The 17,398-nt window shown below is 47.4% G+C and overlaps 1 protein-coding gene across 2 annotated transcripts in view; it reads right to left on the bottom strand.

The window, feature by feature from the left end:
* Positions 1–7,612, bottom strand: part of Bdh1 (3-hydroxybutyrate dehydrogenase 1) — a 28,863-nt gene extending 21,251 nt beyond the window's left edge. The window contains exon 1 of one of the 2 annotated variants that reach the window (XM_051191315.1): positions 7,544–7,612. The gene's annotated coding sequence lies outside the window, so the exon portion shown is untranslated. Of the gene's footprint in view, positions 1–4,122; positions 4,188–7,543 lie in introns of those variants that run through there. The other variant, XM_051191316.1, reaches the window with a different exon arrangement.
* Positions 7,613–17,398: the final 9,786 nt, after the last annotated feature.

Here is a 17,398-nt window from a genome sequence, read left to right as displayed (position 1 = left end):
AAAGGTCCTTCCTCTGAAGGCCAAAAATAGTTCACTTAAGATCTGGAGAGGTGGCTCAGTGGTTAAGAGCAGTGACTGCTCTTCCAGAGGACCCAGGTTTGGTTCCCAGCACCCACATGCTAGCTCACAACCATATCTAACTCAGTTCTAAATGATCCAACACCCTCTTCTGGCCTCTTCGGGCACCAGACATTTGTGTGGTGCAGAGACATGCACTCAGGCAAAAATGCCCATATACATAAAGTAAAAAAAATAAAAAATAAAAAAAATAATAGTTTATCAATTTCCATAGTGAGTAAGGACAGCCAGTTAAATTTTGCCCTTCAAACTTCACAATTCAAGTTAAGGCTCAAACCATATCTAGATCAAGTCTTAGGGTAGTCAACAAGCCTGCCTAGACAGCGTTCACTGAGGGTGAGGCAGAGGTGTTTAGCTGTTGAATTCCTGGGACAGGCAAACAGAACCCCTTTGACAGTGTTATTACTGTTCTTGAACTTGGTGGTGGTCTCTTCTTTATCTACAAGCCACGCCCATTCTGAGAACTTTGGCTAGAAAAATCCTCCTGACAGCCAGAGGTAAACCATGCTTCCTTCTTCACCTATCTATGCCTACTGTGCTGGCCTCTACCTCCCTTTCAACACTGCCTAATTTGCTGGTGTCTGGTGCATGTCTGGTGAGGTGGCTCCCTCCAGTCTCAGAGTGCTTGGCCATTGCTCTCCCACTTACTGCATGGCTAAGGCTAGGAGGGGGGGTCTTCTGTCCCTTTCAGTCTTCGGAGTGGCTGCTATTCATTACCTGTGGTGATTTGAATATGGTTGTCCCCTAGAAAACTCAAGTTGAAATGTAGCGGGAGGCACCTAGTGATGGAATCTAGACCTTCACACTTTTAGCAAATGTTCTTCTACTGAGCTCAAGTCAATCAGACAGTTGTGGTATCTGACTGTTGGTGTGACAGTGACACATGGGGTAACTAGGAACTGGACACAGTCGAAGGAGGGCCACCTTCAGCAACAGAGAAAATGCAGGGCCAGCTGGAGCTTCTTGAGAGTATATAAGAAAATGAGACCCGAACTGAAACAAAGAAAAAGTTGATCAGGAGGCGGGCTACATCTCAACACTCAGTAGCTGCACATTCCAGCAAGGAATTCGGGCTTCATGTGCAGCTCTCCCTGTCTTTACAACAAAAAAGTGGTTTAGTAATTAGGGACATTAGTGCTGGTCCCCAGGGAGATGTCACTCTCCTGGGGCCTGGGGCTGGACTTTACTGTAAGAGCAGGTTGTTATGGATCAACCCTTCTGCTACATTGTGCCACATTCAAACCAGCCCCCACCCCCTCCACCCCGCTGTGAACAGCATGGGATCCTCGCCAGAAGCTGAGCACAAGCCCTGTGCATCAGACTTCTGAAAACCATCAGCCAAACCTCTTTTCTTTAAAGGTATGGCTCTCGGGTGTTTATAGCCACAGAACCTGACGAAGTCACCACTGCCCCTTTTTAAGGAGCTCTCCAGCAACACACAGCATGACCTGTAGGCCCACTTTTTAATGCCCACGCTATCTTGCTTATTTCTTTAATCTCCCTCTATGGACAAAAATCTCTTGAGACCAGAGGACTTTCCCAGCTTGTTAGCCACTTTCAGTAATCATCAGTGCCCAGGCCAATCAGAGGAGGCACCAAGCAAGCCTCAGTTGAGTGTGAATGGAGATTAAGCAAGGAGCACCTTGGGGGGGGGGGGGGTAGGAAGTTACCATGTGACCCATACTGAAATCCCAGAAGCAGGTCCCTGTAAGCACAGGCAGCAGCAGAGCAGATCCCAACTTGGGCCCCTGTGGAAGACCCAGGCCTGGTCTCATCTTTACAGGAGGCCATGTGCTGAGCAGCTGGCTGAACACACACATGTCCACCTCCTCCCACCACAAATGAAGCCAGCTCCTGCGTGACTTCAAAAGCAGTCTATAATTAAAGACCTTCCCCAGCCCTTGGCTCAACGCCTGCACAAGAAAATGCCTTAATATAGTCTCCAAATAGAGGGTTGCTTTCAACTTAGTTTCCCTTAGAGTCAGCAAAATGTGAAGTGTTATAGTCAAAATAGCTTAGAGCACATATCAACTCAGGCCTTTGAATTAGGCATATTTACAATATAATTTCTCATACGCAGAACGGTAGACATTTATATCTAAAGGCAGGGCCTCTTACTAAGCAAGTGTTTTTGTAGATGAGCTACACTGCCAGCCTGGACTAGGTCTATGGAACACGGTGTATCCTGTTATACCTAAGGACTTTTCCCACTTGGCTGTTGCTATCTTAATGCCTCAGGCTGGATTTCACTCTCTGTAAAAGAACAGAAGTTCTCTCTCTAGTCTGCCTTAGGTTTGGGAACAGAAATGGTTACAGGAAGTAGGTGATGTCAGAAAAAGGAAGATCTCCTAAGGGCTAGGGGTTCCGTTGGCCTTGAAACTCAAGCACCACAGTAAAAGGGTCTGACTGGGAATGACCAAATCCATAGGATGCTGTCACAAAATAAAGATGCTAGGAAAACCTGGGTCTCCTCTCAAGAGCACCCCCTCGGAGGTCAATGCACCTGTGGGAAACCCAAAATGAACCCATTTTTCCTCCCGTTTCAAAGGAGTCCAAATCAAGAGTCAAGTATGGTAGCACCTTTAATCCCAACAGTCAGGAAACAGAGGCAGGCAGCTCTCTCTGAGTTTGAGGCCAGCATGGTCTACAGAATGAGTTCCAGGACAGCCAAGGCTACAGAGAAACACTGTCTCAAAGACACAAAAAGGAGGAGGAAGAGTGTAAATCAGCCTCCAGGGGTGGTGAGTTGTGACATGGCCACTAGGATAGGGCAGCTAAGCAAGAACAGTCTCTGAAACATATGCACATATCCTTGTCGGGCTACTGGGGCTAGCCATGTCACACTGTAAATTGAGTATCTAGAAGACACCACAGCCGCCTGCTTTCCAGTGGATCAGTAGCTAGATCTTCCCCTAACCCCATCAGGGTAAGTCATTCTCAGAAGAGAAAGGGCATCTGCAGGGACAGGAATACAGAAGGTAGGCATTCAGCAGGAAAAGACTCAATATTCTGGGTAGGGTGTATAGATGGGCCTTTGACACTGCAGCATAGAGGCCCTGTCCCACAGAGGAGGGCGAGCTGCATCCTCTACAGGTACCCTGTATTGAAGTACCCAAGACAGCAAACATCTGTCAGAAGCCAAGTCCGACACTGGCAGCCCGCTGCTAAATTGGGCCACCCTAGAGCTTTAACTTTCCTACATTTTCTTTTTATTATTCACTTCAGTCCAGTGGTTTGTTGTGTTTTCTTTCATTTTATTTGGGGTACTAGATATTGAACCCATGGCCCTGCACATGCTATGCACATGCTCTGTCATTGAGACACACACACTCCCAGCTCCATTAAAAGTTAGCAATAATGAAGCAGAGGAGCTATGCTTGAAGCCATTTTGCCAGTTCTATCTTAACACTACACATGTCGCTATTTTTATTTGCCTGGACACTACATGGAGTTTGAGTTACAAGATCTGGAACAAGAAAGACACAAAATATGTTCTGGACATTTTCCTTCTAATTATTTAGTAATTTTGTTTGGTCTGCCAAAGGGGCAGGCAATATGTTTTCTAAACTGGTGGTGGGGTATGCCTTTAATCCTAGCACTTGGGAGATAGATGGAGGCAGATCCCTATGAGTTTGAGGCCAGCCTGGTCTACAGCTAGAATCCCAGGACAGCCAGGGCTAGACAAAGAAATCCTGTCTAGAAAAAACAAAAAGTAAAAGAGTAAAACCCTTTGTTCAAAGAGATGCCTAGTCCTTTGAGAGAAAATCTGGATGGGAAGACTGATAGGATTACACAGGAAATCAGATGGCACACACACTCTCTCTCTCTCTCTCTCTCTCTCTCTCTCTCTCTCCCTCCCTCCCTTCCTCTCTCTCCCTCTTTCTCTCTTTCTCTCTTTCTCTCTCCCTCTCACCATACTTCTAGCATAAATGCAGACACAACTTAAAACAAATCTCAATGGTGTCAATAAAGCCAAGGATTTAGCTGCACAGCCCGGTTTTGCAGAGACACACTGGATCTCAATCTGCCCAGGGGACAAATTACCAAATGGTAGTCACTGCAGTGTGTCTATTCTGTCAACCCCCTCTTCTTGCACTTGCTCCAGCCCATAGGATTCAGTCTCCACAGCTGTAGCTTCACCAGGGATAGAAGATGACCCCTAGGAAAGAATGAAAACCAGCCTCCATGAGTTGGAGACCTAGGACCTGCTGAGGGTAGCTGAGGGTAGGTGGATTCTGCTGAAAAACTATCATTAATTCTTTAAGTACATCACTGTTGACCTTATAATGACAATGTGACATATGCCTCCCTTGCTCCATCACTCATCTGTGCTTCCCCAAAGGAAAACGTTACCAGAGACGTCAAAATCACTATAACTACAATAGTCAGACTAAGAGAACATTCTATGCCCAGGAGAATGGGGCTTGCCTGTCACGGACAAGACCAACTACTGATGCTAACCCAGGGCCCTACGCCCAGTCTGTTCTTACCACACGGTGAGCTTTCATAGCTGTATCATCTACATGCTGTCAACATGCTAAGGTTTACTTCCAGCTCAGCCTTGGCCCCAAATTCCAGCCTTAAGTATACAACTGCACCTTTGAAGGTTTTATTGGGTATGCTAAGTTTAACTTGTCCCAAGTGTGCTTGTGTTCTGATTTCCTGCACATTCTGCGGCACAGCTGTTGGCAGCTCTTACTGACATCACCTTCACAAGCTAGCTAGGGTCCACTGTCATCTAAGCCTTCGTCCCTCCTTGCCTCGAGTATTGCAACAGCTTCCCAAGTAGGATCTTTGCAGTCCAGCAAGGTCTCCATGCAGGTTTTTCAGTTCTGCAAAATATTTATCACATCATCTCACTCTTGCATCTAATTCCAAGCCCACATTTATATAGACTGCCTAGAATCTGACATGATATTGGTCCCAATGTCCTTTTAACCTCATCTCTATTCACTGTTTCTCAGTCACAGTGGCCTTCTTGCTGTCACTGGAACATTTCCTGGCACACTGCAGTGTCAAGGTCACATCTCTGCCTGGAAACTCTTCATAAGATACCCTCTCACCTCAGTCCTTCCCTCCAACACCCCGCCCCAGCCTGGCAATTTCTCTGTCCCCGCCCTTGCTTCCATTTTTTGCTTTCCTTCTGGGGAACTCACTACACTTTCTATACACCATTTCTATCTTATCTGCATCTTTGAGTCTTATTCAACTGCAAGCCCTTGGAGTATGGGGATTCCTATAGCAGTGACCTGCACACCCAAGACCTGTAGTTGAGTGAATTAAGAGGGTTTGAAGCCAGGTGTGGTGGCCCATGCCTTTAATCCCAGCACTTGGGAGATATACTAGTCCTTTTCTGTCACTTCTTTCTTCCAACCATGTAGTTTAACCAGGACCATCTGACTGACCACTGCACTGGAACTGTCCATCATCATCAAATACACAATTTTAGCCAATGACTTCCCCTCTCCCCGGATCTACAGTAAATATTTCAGCTGTGAGGGATAGGGCCCCTGAGCCCCTCCTCCATCCAGGCCTGACTTTAGAGGAGCTAGTTTTGAAGTCCACCTGTGTAGGCATCCACAGCATCTATATTCTTACCAGCTCTTACTAAATCATTTGCTAGACCATCACTCTTAATTTCTGTGCCTCCCTTACCCTATACAAATCGGACCTACTTCACACCTAACTGGTACAAAAACACCTCCTCCAAGTTACCTTTCCTAATTGCCTATAGCAAAAAATCAGTCTCCCAATAGTGACTGTAATCCCAGCTATTCAGGAAGTTGGGAGGAGGGGGGGGGTCGTCAAGGCCTTCCTGGGCTATATGAAATCCAAGGTCAGCCCAGGGAACTTAATGGAACATCATCTCAAACTAACAAAAGTCAGGTTGAAGATATAGTTTGGTGGTAAACACCCATCATGCATGAAGCCTTAGCTTCAACCCTCCTCTCAGGGAAAACAAAACAAACAAGCCTCTCCCTCTCCCCAGTCTCCCTCTGGACTTCTGTAATTGCAGTCACCCAGTGGGGTTATATTGGATATATTTCAGTTCATAACTACTCACAAGCCCTGGCTAACCATCGCTCCCATCGGCACGGTAAACACCCCGCGATCAGGACGGCGAATCACTGACTTCTAGGCTTCCTCTATAGATGTGTTGTTTAGAAATCATGAACGATACATGAATGTCTCCGTTCAGCTTCCTAGCCTGCTAGGGTGCATATGCCCAGTGCTTCAAGACGAATCTGATGTCGAAAGAAAGGCATCTGCTGCGTCACAAAGGGTCCTGGCAAGAGGAAGCCTCTGCAGCTCTTCCAAGTGGGAACCTCTGGGCAAAACAGTGACCCTGCACCTGCTGACTATGGGCTAACTTTGGCTCACAGGCTGGAAAAACATGCGACTGGTGTTAAGCCGCCTCCTCCTGGAAGGGGCAGGCGCCGGCATAGGGAAAAAGACGTCGGGGCCTCACCCAGATGCACGAACCCACGCAATCTCAGTGTCCTCCAGCAAGCAAGGGGTACGGTGGAGTTGCCCAGGGGCCTCCTCCTCCCCACCACGCCCGATATCGCTGTGGACCTCACGGCCAATCCCAGAGCTGTGGCCCCCGCCAGACGGCAAGAGGGCGGGGACCAAGGCGGGGGCTCGGCCAAAGCTGCGCTCCCATTGGCTGAGCGGCCCACCTAGACAAAGCTTCTCTGTCCTCCCGACGCTGAGCTGGGGTGGCTTCAGGCCTGGGCCTGCCAGGCCTCCTGCAGCTCTGCCATCCCCAGGCGAACCCCGCAATCCCGCCACCTTGCCTGAACCTCCTCCTCGCCCAGCACCGAGGCCCATTCAGTCTCCAGTAAGCCAGGCCCCGCTCGCGCTCAAGCGGCAGGACCAGCGCCTCACCGCTGTGCAGCATCCTTTCCGAGCGCAGCAGGCACGGAGGAGGCTCTGCCAAAACTCTCGAGAACAGAGCCTAGTGGAGGCCACGGGAGGAGGGGGTGGACGAGGGTGAGGTCGGGAGATGGGTCGCGACCGCGCAGGGCCTACAGCCAAGGCCAGGATAGATGAATGGCTTCTACCCAGGCTCGGCCTTGAACCACGAAGTGACCTTGGGCCAGTTCCTTCCATTGCTGGGCTCTCAGTCCCCTCTGTGAAATTGCGCGGGCATTGAACGATGCGTGCCAAGGGTTTCACCTAGGGGCCACGAGGCCGCGTGATCAACCCCGGGCCTCCCGTTGCGATAATAAAGGACCTTGTTCCTGGAGGCGCACACGGAAGAAGCGGGAAGCAGGCAAGAGGGTGGCGGGGGCAGACCACTGGGGGCCGACACAGGGAGACCAGTCGGTCCATCTCTGGTTCCTCTTCGGCCGCAGGGCTGTCTAGAGGACACGATGTCCCTTCCCCACCCTCATTCCAAGGAGCCGCGCCGGGTCAGCCCAAACCGAGCAGACGGCGCTGGCGTGCAGACCCCTCCCCTTACCCCAAAGCTACCCGGCGGGGGACTCCGCGGCGAGGGCTGGGCTGGTGCGCTCCTCTGGACCCGGTGCTGTGCAGGTGCTCGCGCTTCTGGGTTAGAGCTGGCGTCCTGCCCCTGTTTCCCAGGGCACTCCCGACCCCTAAAACTGCAGCCTCTGACACCCGGTTGTGCCTTACACACTCCGGTGCGTACCTTAGGGCTGCGCCGGGCGGGGCCGGACGGCAGACAGCGCGGAGGCGGGGAGAGCTCGGGCGCAGCCTCCGTAGTCCTGCTTCCCCGGTCTCGCCGTGATCCAGCCGAGGATGCCCCTAGTCTCTAGGCACCCCGGAGATAAACTTGTTCTGGCCCGTCCACCCCAATCGAAGCCCGATACAGCAGATCCCTGCTGCCATCTGATCTCTTTCTGGACTCTTGAGCAGGGAGACAGAAGGTGAGAGGTTTCAGTCCCCACCCCACCAGGAAGTAAAGAAACCCTGCAAAGGACAAAACTCCTTCCGGTCTTTCGTGTGTTTGCTGTTCTTAAAACTCACCGGAGCTAAATGGTTAGTTGGTTGACTTTTAAATGACATTTAAAATTTGTCTCCTAGCCGGGCGTTGGTGCCACAGGCCTTTAGGCTCAGCACTCGGGAGACAGAGGCAGGCGGATCTCTGAGTTCGAGGCCAGCCTGGTCAACAGAGCTAGTTCCACGGCAGGTTCCAAAATAATACAGAGAAACCCTGTCTCGAAAGACAAATAAATAAATAAATAAATAATAAATAAATAAATATTGTTTCCTGAGGTTTTTTAACATATCGCAAATTCCCAAGGCTTCAACAGTAGGGCATGCGGTGGGCGGGGACTCTCCTCATACCCCACTACCCACGAGACACCTGTTTCCAGGATGAGAAACAGGCTGAGAAGATACCAGGCTCTGTTAGTGATGGAGCTATATTTAGATAAATTACATAAAGGACTGCACAGAAAGGGACTGACTAGGGAGGGAAACGCCCGAGGGAAGTGCCAGAGCGATGGGGGGAGGGGGAGACGCTTTAAAGAAACCTGCCAGCTCTGTCCCTGGATCTTCTTGAGGACCTCTAAAGGCTGTGTACCTTTTTTTGTGCGCCACCTTCCCCCCGCCCCCGCGCCCCGTTTGGCACTGAAGACCGTGAAAATCCTGAAAAGAGAACGCCTTGGTTTGCTGCGCCCATTTCACAGACTCAAGACAGTTTTTTTTTTTTCAGCGACTCAGAATGTCTCTTAGTAGATGGTGCCATAACCCATAACAATAAATCTCTGTATTGTATGTAACTCCAGCGTGGTGGTGCACACCTTTAATCCCAGCACTCTGGAGAGATGGACATATCTACAGAGTGAGTTCCAGGATAGTCAGGGCTACACGGGGAAACCTGTCTCAAGAAATAAAAACAAAACCCACAAAACTATAATTATTATAAAAACCTATAATCATTATAGCATATGTGTCACAGGTTACACTTTGAGGATTATGTTATGCTGGAAGAGATACTCCAATCTAGGAGAACCATAGATTCTAACTTGGGACTGAGAAGTATGTCTAGAGCTTTATAGAAAACTCAATTGTTGACCTCTTAGGCATTATCTTAGACACGCCTAGTGGCTGGCTTCGGGATTTTTCCAGCTGAATTTTGCGAATGTGTGAGTGTGTAACCAGAGAAGTCCTGCCTCAGCTGTACCGTACCTCTGGGCTTCGCTATGTCCCCGTTACAGCACTCTGGGATCGCTGCAGCAACCCATCTGACACTGGGTAAGTTTGCAAGTGTAAAAGAGTCAACATTTTCTGGGACATCTCTCTGACCAATATTACTCCCCTAAGACACAATCTGCCCCTCATTATCCCCTCAGCAGTACTGAAGTGAGTCTTGTGTTCTTCCTGAAATAATAATGTTAGTGGTAGTGAGCAACGTGGCCAACTCAATAGCACATCCTTTCTCTCTCCATCCTCCCATGTGGGTGGGGTAGGGGGCAAGGGGGGTACACAGATGACGAAAATGGCAGCTTTCAACAGACCATTCCCAACCCTGCTAGTGAAGAACTGGTTTGTTGGGTTTGAGATTCCATGCCTTCATTTCCCACATTCCCTTCCCTCGAGGGCACCACTAACAACCTAGACAAGCAGGAAATGGTGACTCCCAGGAGAAAGCCTTTGAGTAGGTCAAAGTAAGACGGAGCTCCGGAGCTCTGCCTTGCTCCATCTCAACTCGTTCTGTCTTCCAACCTGGGAACTGGAGAAAAGGCTTGGCTGTAATTCTGAACACATGAAGCAGAAACTGTGGAAACCAGGTCACTGTAGACAAGACTTGTGCCAGGATTCCGTCTCCCTCTTGCACCTCACTGCCCAGACACAGGGCTTGGGGCCAGGCTCTTTAGCTAGCTGTGCATTTCACCCGAACCCCCAGAGGGCGCTGTTGCAAATAACCAACATAGGTTTGGGAAGGGGGAAAAAATCTTTGCCATTTAGGGATTCTGGGCTGTGTGCGAGAGCTGAGTCACCAGCAGTCCTACTGTAAGTCTTTTGAAAGAGGGACGCAGACATGCAGTGAGAGTAGGGAGTGTGGCACTTGGGAGAAGTTTCATAGAAGAATCAGTTTCCTGAAGATAAAAACTCAGAAAAACTGCCACACCCAAGTCCCCTGCCTAGTCAGGTTCTCATCATCTGGTACCTCTCACTTTGTCCCATGCAGGCCCTTGGCCCTTAGTTAATATCCCTCGCCTTTCTGGACCCTGCCCTACTCAGGCCACACACATGGCCCTGTGGGCCTCTGCTTCCTGCTGGTAGTGGAGACCGAAGCATCTGTTTGGTGCAGACTAAACCCTGGCTTAGCCCACTCCCAAGTAACACACGGTGGGTGCCACTCTGATGAGATCTGATGCAGCTAGAAACAACGGTGCCATCTGCTACCCCAGACCCCACAGACTTTCTGTTTTGATGCAACTGGGATTTTCTTTTAAACCGGAGGACTGGGGAGGTGGCAAAAGCCTAAGCCATGCAAATGGGACGACCAAGTTCAATCCCCCCAATCCACATAAAAAGTTGACCTCTGATCTCCACACAAGTGTAGAGGTATTTGAATGCTTGAACACACACACACACACACACACACACACACACACACACACACAGAGAGAGAGAGAGAGAGAGAGAGAGAGAGAGACTAATAAAAAAGAGAGAGACCCTTACTCTTACGAATTTTGTAAGTACAGGTAGCTTGTTCCATAATTGTAGTGAAGACAAAAAGCCCAATGAATCTGTTTCTGGATCAAGGTGTGGGGTTCAGCAGGTAGTTTGTTGGAAAGAGACCTTGACAGTTGATCAAAGACGCTATTGTCAAAGAGAACTGGAGGGGGCTTCCCATCCACTGTGTGTGGCTGATGGGAGTGGGGGGGAGGGGAGGAGGAGTGGAATCAAGCAAGACACACACACACACACACACACACACACACACACACACACACACACCGCCTTTTGTCTCAGGTTTGGGCATCTAGGCTTTTAAAAGAATTTCAGTTTATGGAAATGGAGCCCAATGCCTTGTTCACATAAGGCGAGTGCTCTACCACTGAGATACACCCCCCCCCCCTTTTCCTGTCTCCTCACCAGCATTTTGTGGAGTTGGGGGTGGATAGTTTTTAAATCTAAGCAAAACTCTTTTGGAGTCTTTGAATTTTTTTTCTTGAATTCTGGCTCTAGGGGCCCTGGCTGGCCTGGAACCAGCTTTTGTCTAAGGCTTGTGAATGCCAGGGTTTCAGGTGTGTGCCAGCATCCTGGGCTTTATTGGAAACTCTGTAAAGGAGCCCGTACAAACATATAATAAAAACAGTTGCTCATCTGAGCTCCTACCACCACATCCCAAACAGCAAATGCCTTCAGCTCAGACACTGACCTCTTACAGCCTCAGAATTGTGCTGTTTTTGAAATGTGATGAATCAGCGAGGAGAGCCTGCTTTCCATAATTCTTAGCATTTTCAGTAAACAATAAACAATAACAGTGGGTTATCTCTGTGCCAACCACTGTGCTGAGCGCCTACCACGCATCACGTCCCTCCATCTTGCCACCATACTAAAGGCAATCCAAGACCTTTTACGTTTTACAGCTGGAAAAGGATACTGGATGGGTAGTGAACTCAGGACCTTGTACATGCCGAGCACATACTACCGATGACCCCTACCTCAACCCTATAATCCCAATGTATGAGGCATTTGGAATAGAGACTCCTTTCTGCAGCCAGTTCAGCATTATCTCTGTAGTTGCTTGGTTACATGGAAATGTATTACAGTGATTCTGTAGAGTGGCCAATTTTCATACTAACTGATCTAATTGACCACACTGACTTTTTTTCTTTTGAGACAAGATCTCACTGTATAATACAGGCTGTCCTTGATCTCACGATCTTCCTGCTTCAACCTTCTGATTTCAGGAACTATAGGTGTATACCACCATGCCTGGCACATAGAACCCTTAAAGCATAGTGCATGGGACATTATTCTCAATGCTTAAATCTGATTTCATTGTCTGTACTTCTAGGTCTATTTTTTAAAAAGAATAGTTAATATGCCACAGTAAAATTTAATAACAAGATACAAATTTCAATCAATCTTTTTTCTAAATAAGTACACATTCCTTCCATTTCTGCTTTTGGTACCAGAGTTAGAACCTTCTCTTACCTTAGCCAGTGCTGAGTCTCCTGCAGCTCTACCAGCACACAGAGCCCTCCCCAGACAGCCACCAGATGCCCCAGAGTCCTCTATACCAGCAGGGTATAATGACTACCCAGGAAAATCTCTTCCAGGCTTAATGTGTTTCCTCCCAATGCCTTAGCTGGGAATGAAAGTTCCCACACAAGTGTGACAGGAAAGCCACCTGCTGATAAAATACAGTATTAAGCTTCTGGATGTCTGTGTGTTCATCATTGAACGGGCAATGTTCAGCTTTGTTACTGTTTGTTTTAAGCTTAAACTGTCTGTGAATTTGACCCTCTGGCAAGCAGAGAATCAAGGGTAGATGCTTCTGCTAAAGGATATACTTTAAAAAAAAAAAAAAAAAAAAGATGGCAAAGAACTTGGTTCTATCTGTAGCTCACCCTGCCAGGCAGGCATATGTGAACACAAGTTAGCACAGGAACACATACCTTGAGCATGACCAGGAGAGTTTTAAATGCATCAGGAGTTCTGCACAGGATTCCTGGAATTCTGAGAATCCTTCGGAGCATCACTTAGTATTGCCATGCTAAGATTCAAGTGGTTAAACTCGGTGGGAAATGCACCTGGATTAAATTAGTGACTGAGGTTGGTCTCCAGAAAAGAAGGTTTGCTCACCTCACCTGGAAAGAACTGAGACAGCTGATATGCTTTCTGAGGGAAGGCGGAACTGGTGATGGATGACAGTCACAAACGTGACCAGTTGCTAAGTCTGTAGTTGTCTTGAGTATTCATTCCTTCTTTCCTTATAACTATGGCTGTGTATGTACAGTGATGCCTTTGTTTCCTTCTGTTTCTTATCCTTTTGTCATGTAACATAAGATGTATTGACACTCCATCCCTCAAGTCAACACATCTTAAGAGTGCATCGTGCTCTGCAGAGGACCAGAGCATGTATGTCTGGTAACTCACATCCTGGCTTAGGAAGATCTGATGCCCTCTTCTGGCCCCTAAGGGCACTCCCCTTCCTGCTACCCCACTACCTGCTTCCCCACCCCTGCCCCAAGCAACAATTCAAAATAAAAATAGAGCTGGATGTAGTAGTACACACATTTAATCCCAAAACTCAGAAGGCAGAGGCAGGTGGGTGTCTGTGAGTTCCAGACCAGCCTGATTTACATAGGGAGACTGTGTCACATAGGACCAAAAATTAAATAAATAAGAAGTAAAAAATTAATAAAAAACTTAGGAAATGCTTGTTGATTTTAGTCTCCTAAACTTAAGAACTGTTACCAGCTGCCTTCCTCTACAGAATGGACTTGTTGAGATGTCTCAGACATGTGAGCCTAATCCTAATAATCTCTCCTGTCTGAGGGTGTAGCTCAGTGGGAGTGGGAGAGGGTTTACCCAGAACATCTAAGGGTTGACTTCAATTTTCAACAATAGAAAATAAATAAATAAATAACATCCTTGGGCCCCATGAGATGGCTCAGCAGGTAAGGGCACTTGCCACCAAACACAGTAGCCTGAGTTTAGTCCCTAGAAGCCACATAGTGAAAGGAGAGAAAGCTGTTTCTGACCTCAAACATGTACACGAGCACATGTGCTTACACACATGTGCATGCGCGCGCGCGCGCACACACACACACACACACACACACACAGAGAGAGAGAGAGAGAGAGAGAGAGAGAGAGAGAGAGAGAGAGAGAGAAAGAGATACATGTTTTAAGTTTCTCCCCTGTATGGACCATTTCACATTCAAACCATAATACTTGTCTTTGGCAGGATACATGGGAAAATGGGAAAGCCTCCCCCCCCCCCCGCTAGTTAGCAATAGGGCAGAGCTTTATTTAAAAGACTAGTGGTTCAAATACTATTACTTGAACAGCTCTGGTAGATATAAAATGTAGGAGCATCTGAGGTTTATACACATACGAAGTTGCTGAAGGCCAGCTCGTAAGACTAGTTCATCCTTGGGCAAGAGAAGCTGTAAGTGCATGCTGCAGAGTAACCTAATCCTAATAGATTCATTTGAACCATACTCCCACTCTCTGAGGAACACAGAAACACCTGGGTAGGAAATGCTCTTTCCACATACAAAATTCTGGCTTAATTAGATCTCCTTCCTAAAATTATACCTCAGTCTTGAAAAATTATACCAATGTCTTGAAAAACTCAAGAACTTGGGCTATGAAAAAAAGGGGGATATTTGAATGTAGTAATAATTTTAGTAAACACCATGTGTATTTTCCTGTTGCTAATGAAGACATGATACATTCACAAGGTTATTCGTTAAAATTAATTCCTACAAAGAGATTCCCTGGGGAAAAAAACGCCGTCCCAACTTCTATCTTTGTCAGTCGGTGCAGGCCTCAGCACCAACCAGCGTCTCCTCCTGCTTTGAAAGCAGGACAGAAAACCTAGGGCACAGCTCCTGCATGTATCCTGCATGTAATGGGTTACTTCAGTCCTCAACCTGATCCAGTTCAAAAGAGATCCAGTGTGTACAGGCTCCATAGACATGTTGGACAACCAACAGTCTACTGTTCGCTCAAGTACGTGGCCGCTTGTGTAGCTCAAGAGCAAATCAATATGACTGTAAAGAGCTCTCCTGAATCTCAATGAACACACATTGTATGAGGAACCTTAAAAGTTAAAAGAGCCAACTGCCTGGTGGTGCATGCCTTAATCTCAGTTCTCAGGAGGCAGGGGCAGGCAGAGCTCTGTGAGTTCAAGGCCAGCCAAGTCTACATAGTAAATTCCAGGCTACCCAGAACTACTCAGGGAGACCCTGTCTCAAAAACTAAAACACAAATTCATCTTTACTAGAATGGTGGAATAAAGTGGGGCCTTTGATCCTATCACAGGAGAAGCAGAGGCAGGCAGATCTCTGAGTTTGAGGCCAGCCTGGTAAACAGAGAGGGTTCCAGGACAGCCAGGACTACACAGAGAAAAAAAAAAAACCTCCAAAAACCCCCCCCCAAAAAGATAGCACATCTATTTCAAGAGCAGTTTCACTGTTTCTAATGGAAAAGTCAATTTTTTTTTTTTACTGATAGAATTTAAGAATTAAACCAATTAAAAAACAAGCAGACAAGACTAGGGATTACTTCAGTGGCAGAACACTTGCTTAGTATGTGCTAGACTCTGGATTTGATTCTAGTACAGTTTTGTGTGTGTGTGTGTGTGTGTGTGTGTATTAAAAACAAACATATACACCTTAAGATAATATAAAACTTGAAATAACATCAGGCATTGGGAAAGCCATTCTTTTTTTTCTTTCTTTCTTTCTTGAAGATGAATTTTATCATGTTATGTGTTTGCCCATAGTGGATATTTTATATGTATGGACAACCTTACTAAAATACCCAAAGTGATCTGACTCCCCAGTTGACCCTGAGACAAACTTGAAGCAGATTCTTCTCTGGATTTGTCACTCTTTTTGGGGCCTGGAAGGTAGGCCAAAGGTAGGAGGGTTGGTCTCAAGCCAAGCCCGGACGTGGCAGTGCTTGCTTTATATCAGGTGTGTGCTCTGAGGTCTCTGCGGTCACTGACCTCCAGGCACCTCACTGCTTGTGGAGGGGACAAACACAAGACCTTGCTGTTACGCTCAAATGCTTTCTGTTCTAACTCACAGAATGTAACTTTTCCTCTTTCCCCTTATTCCATCTCCCCTTTCCAGACACTGCTAAAGTCCTAACCTGCTTGTCCTAACCCGGGACTTTGTCTCCCTCCTTCCCCCCATCCTCTCCCCTCCTCCCCCTCCTGTTCTTGTCTCTCTCTTTCCTCTCTACCCCTTGCAGCTGCTCACTGACTTCCACTGCCAAGCCTCACCTCTTTCTTTACATCTCACTCAGAAGGCCTAACTTCTCTTGCTCTTATCCATCGCCCTTCTGGCAACTGCCCACACCACTGGCTGTGTTCACTGTGAAACACCAATAACATTGGCCCAAACTTCCTTCTGAGTCCATTTGAAAATGCGTTCATCTGCAAGAGAGTCTTGTGTCCTTAGTAACAGGACCATGGAAGAGAGAGCTGTTCTTCAGGTTGAGGCCAAGGAGTGGGCACAACAGAAACAGTGGTCACCTTAGCACCCAAATGCAAAGTCAAGTCATGTCCCAGAGGGTACCAAAGAGAAAAGCCACCTCCAGACACTACGGTGTGAAGGCAAAGTCAAGGAAAAAAGTATTAACAAGTCAAAATAACCCTACTATAGGACTTTCATTAGTGACCTGGAGCATTTGGGATAATTAGCATAACGCTATTGAAATAATAGTGGAGTTTACTAAGTTGGTTGGCTACAAGACAAAATTAAAAGTTTTCCCAGTTAAAAAACACAATGATAAAGAAATCAGAACACAACAGTGACAAAAATTATAAAGTATCTGGAGATAAGAAAACATAGGCTTTGCAGATGGCCCTGTCCCCTGCAGCTGCGTGCTATGATGTTTGTGTTCTTTGACGTTGTAGTGTTTCCTTCATGATGTTTACAGACAGAATTCCAACGAGAGAAGAAGTCCTCTACCCTGAGCTCTGGAGAGCAAGAGTTTGGTCACAAGGGTTCCTCTTTCCATAGAATTATTCCAGGTGAAAGTTTGAAAGGGGTCCTTGGGGGGACCATTGGGTGGGAGACCCAATGTCAGACTCCATGGCAGGCGAGGGTGACCAAGGTGGAGGGACAAACAAACAGGCCAGGCAGACAGAGTTTAAGTAAGAAGTTTTATTAGAAGTGGGAGGGAAGGGGGAAAGAAAAAGAAAAGAGGTAAAGAGACGCAGAGAGGACAGAAGAGAAGATGGAGACAGAAAAAGTTCTGTCTGCCTCAGGGGAACAGAGGGATGGAGAGAGCAGGGAGAGCAGAAAGAAAGGAGTGGAGAGAGAGAAGGGAGGAAGTGGGCGGGGTCTGTCTTTTAAAGGGGTCCTTTGCACCTTCATGCAGACTAGTACTCATGGGACCCTGGGCTGACCAGGATACTGCCTGAGTGCATTCTGCCCTGACCGGGGCATTCCAGCATAATGCCTGAATAGCAGTACTTCACACACCACGGTGGCACTGGTGGCAAATCCAACTATGGGGAGAAAAACATGGATAGGGACTTCATCCTGAAGCATCCAGGTCCTGATATCTTGTCCATGGACAATGTTGGACCAAACACAAATGGTTCTCAGTTTTTTCATCTACACTACCAGGCCTGAGTGGTTGG

The sequence above is a fragment of the Phodopus roborovskii genome, unplaced genomic scaffold (genome assembly GCF_943737965.1).
Source record: "Phodopus roborovskii unplaced genomic scaffold, PHOROB, whole genome shotgun sequence".
Lineage (NCBI taxonomy): Eukaryota > Metazoa > Chordata > Mammalia > Rodentia > Cricetidae > Phodopus > Phodopus roborovskii.
The sequence above is the reverse complement of the archived record's forward strand: the minus strand, read 5'-3'. Positions and strand labels throughout refer to the sequence as shown.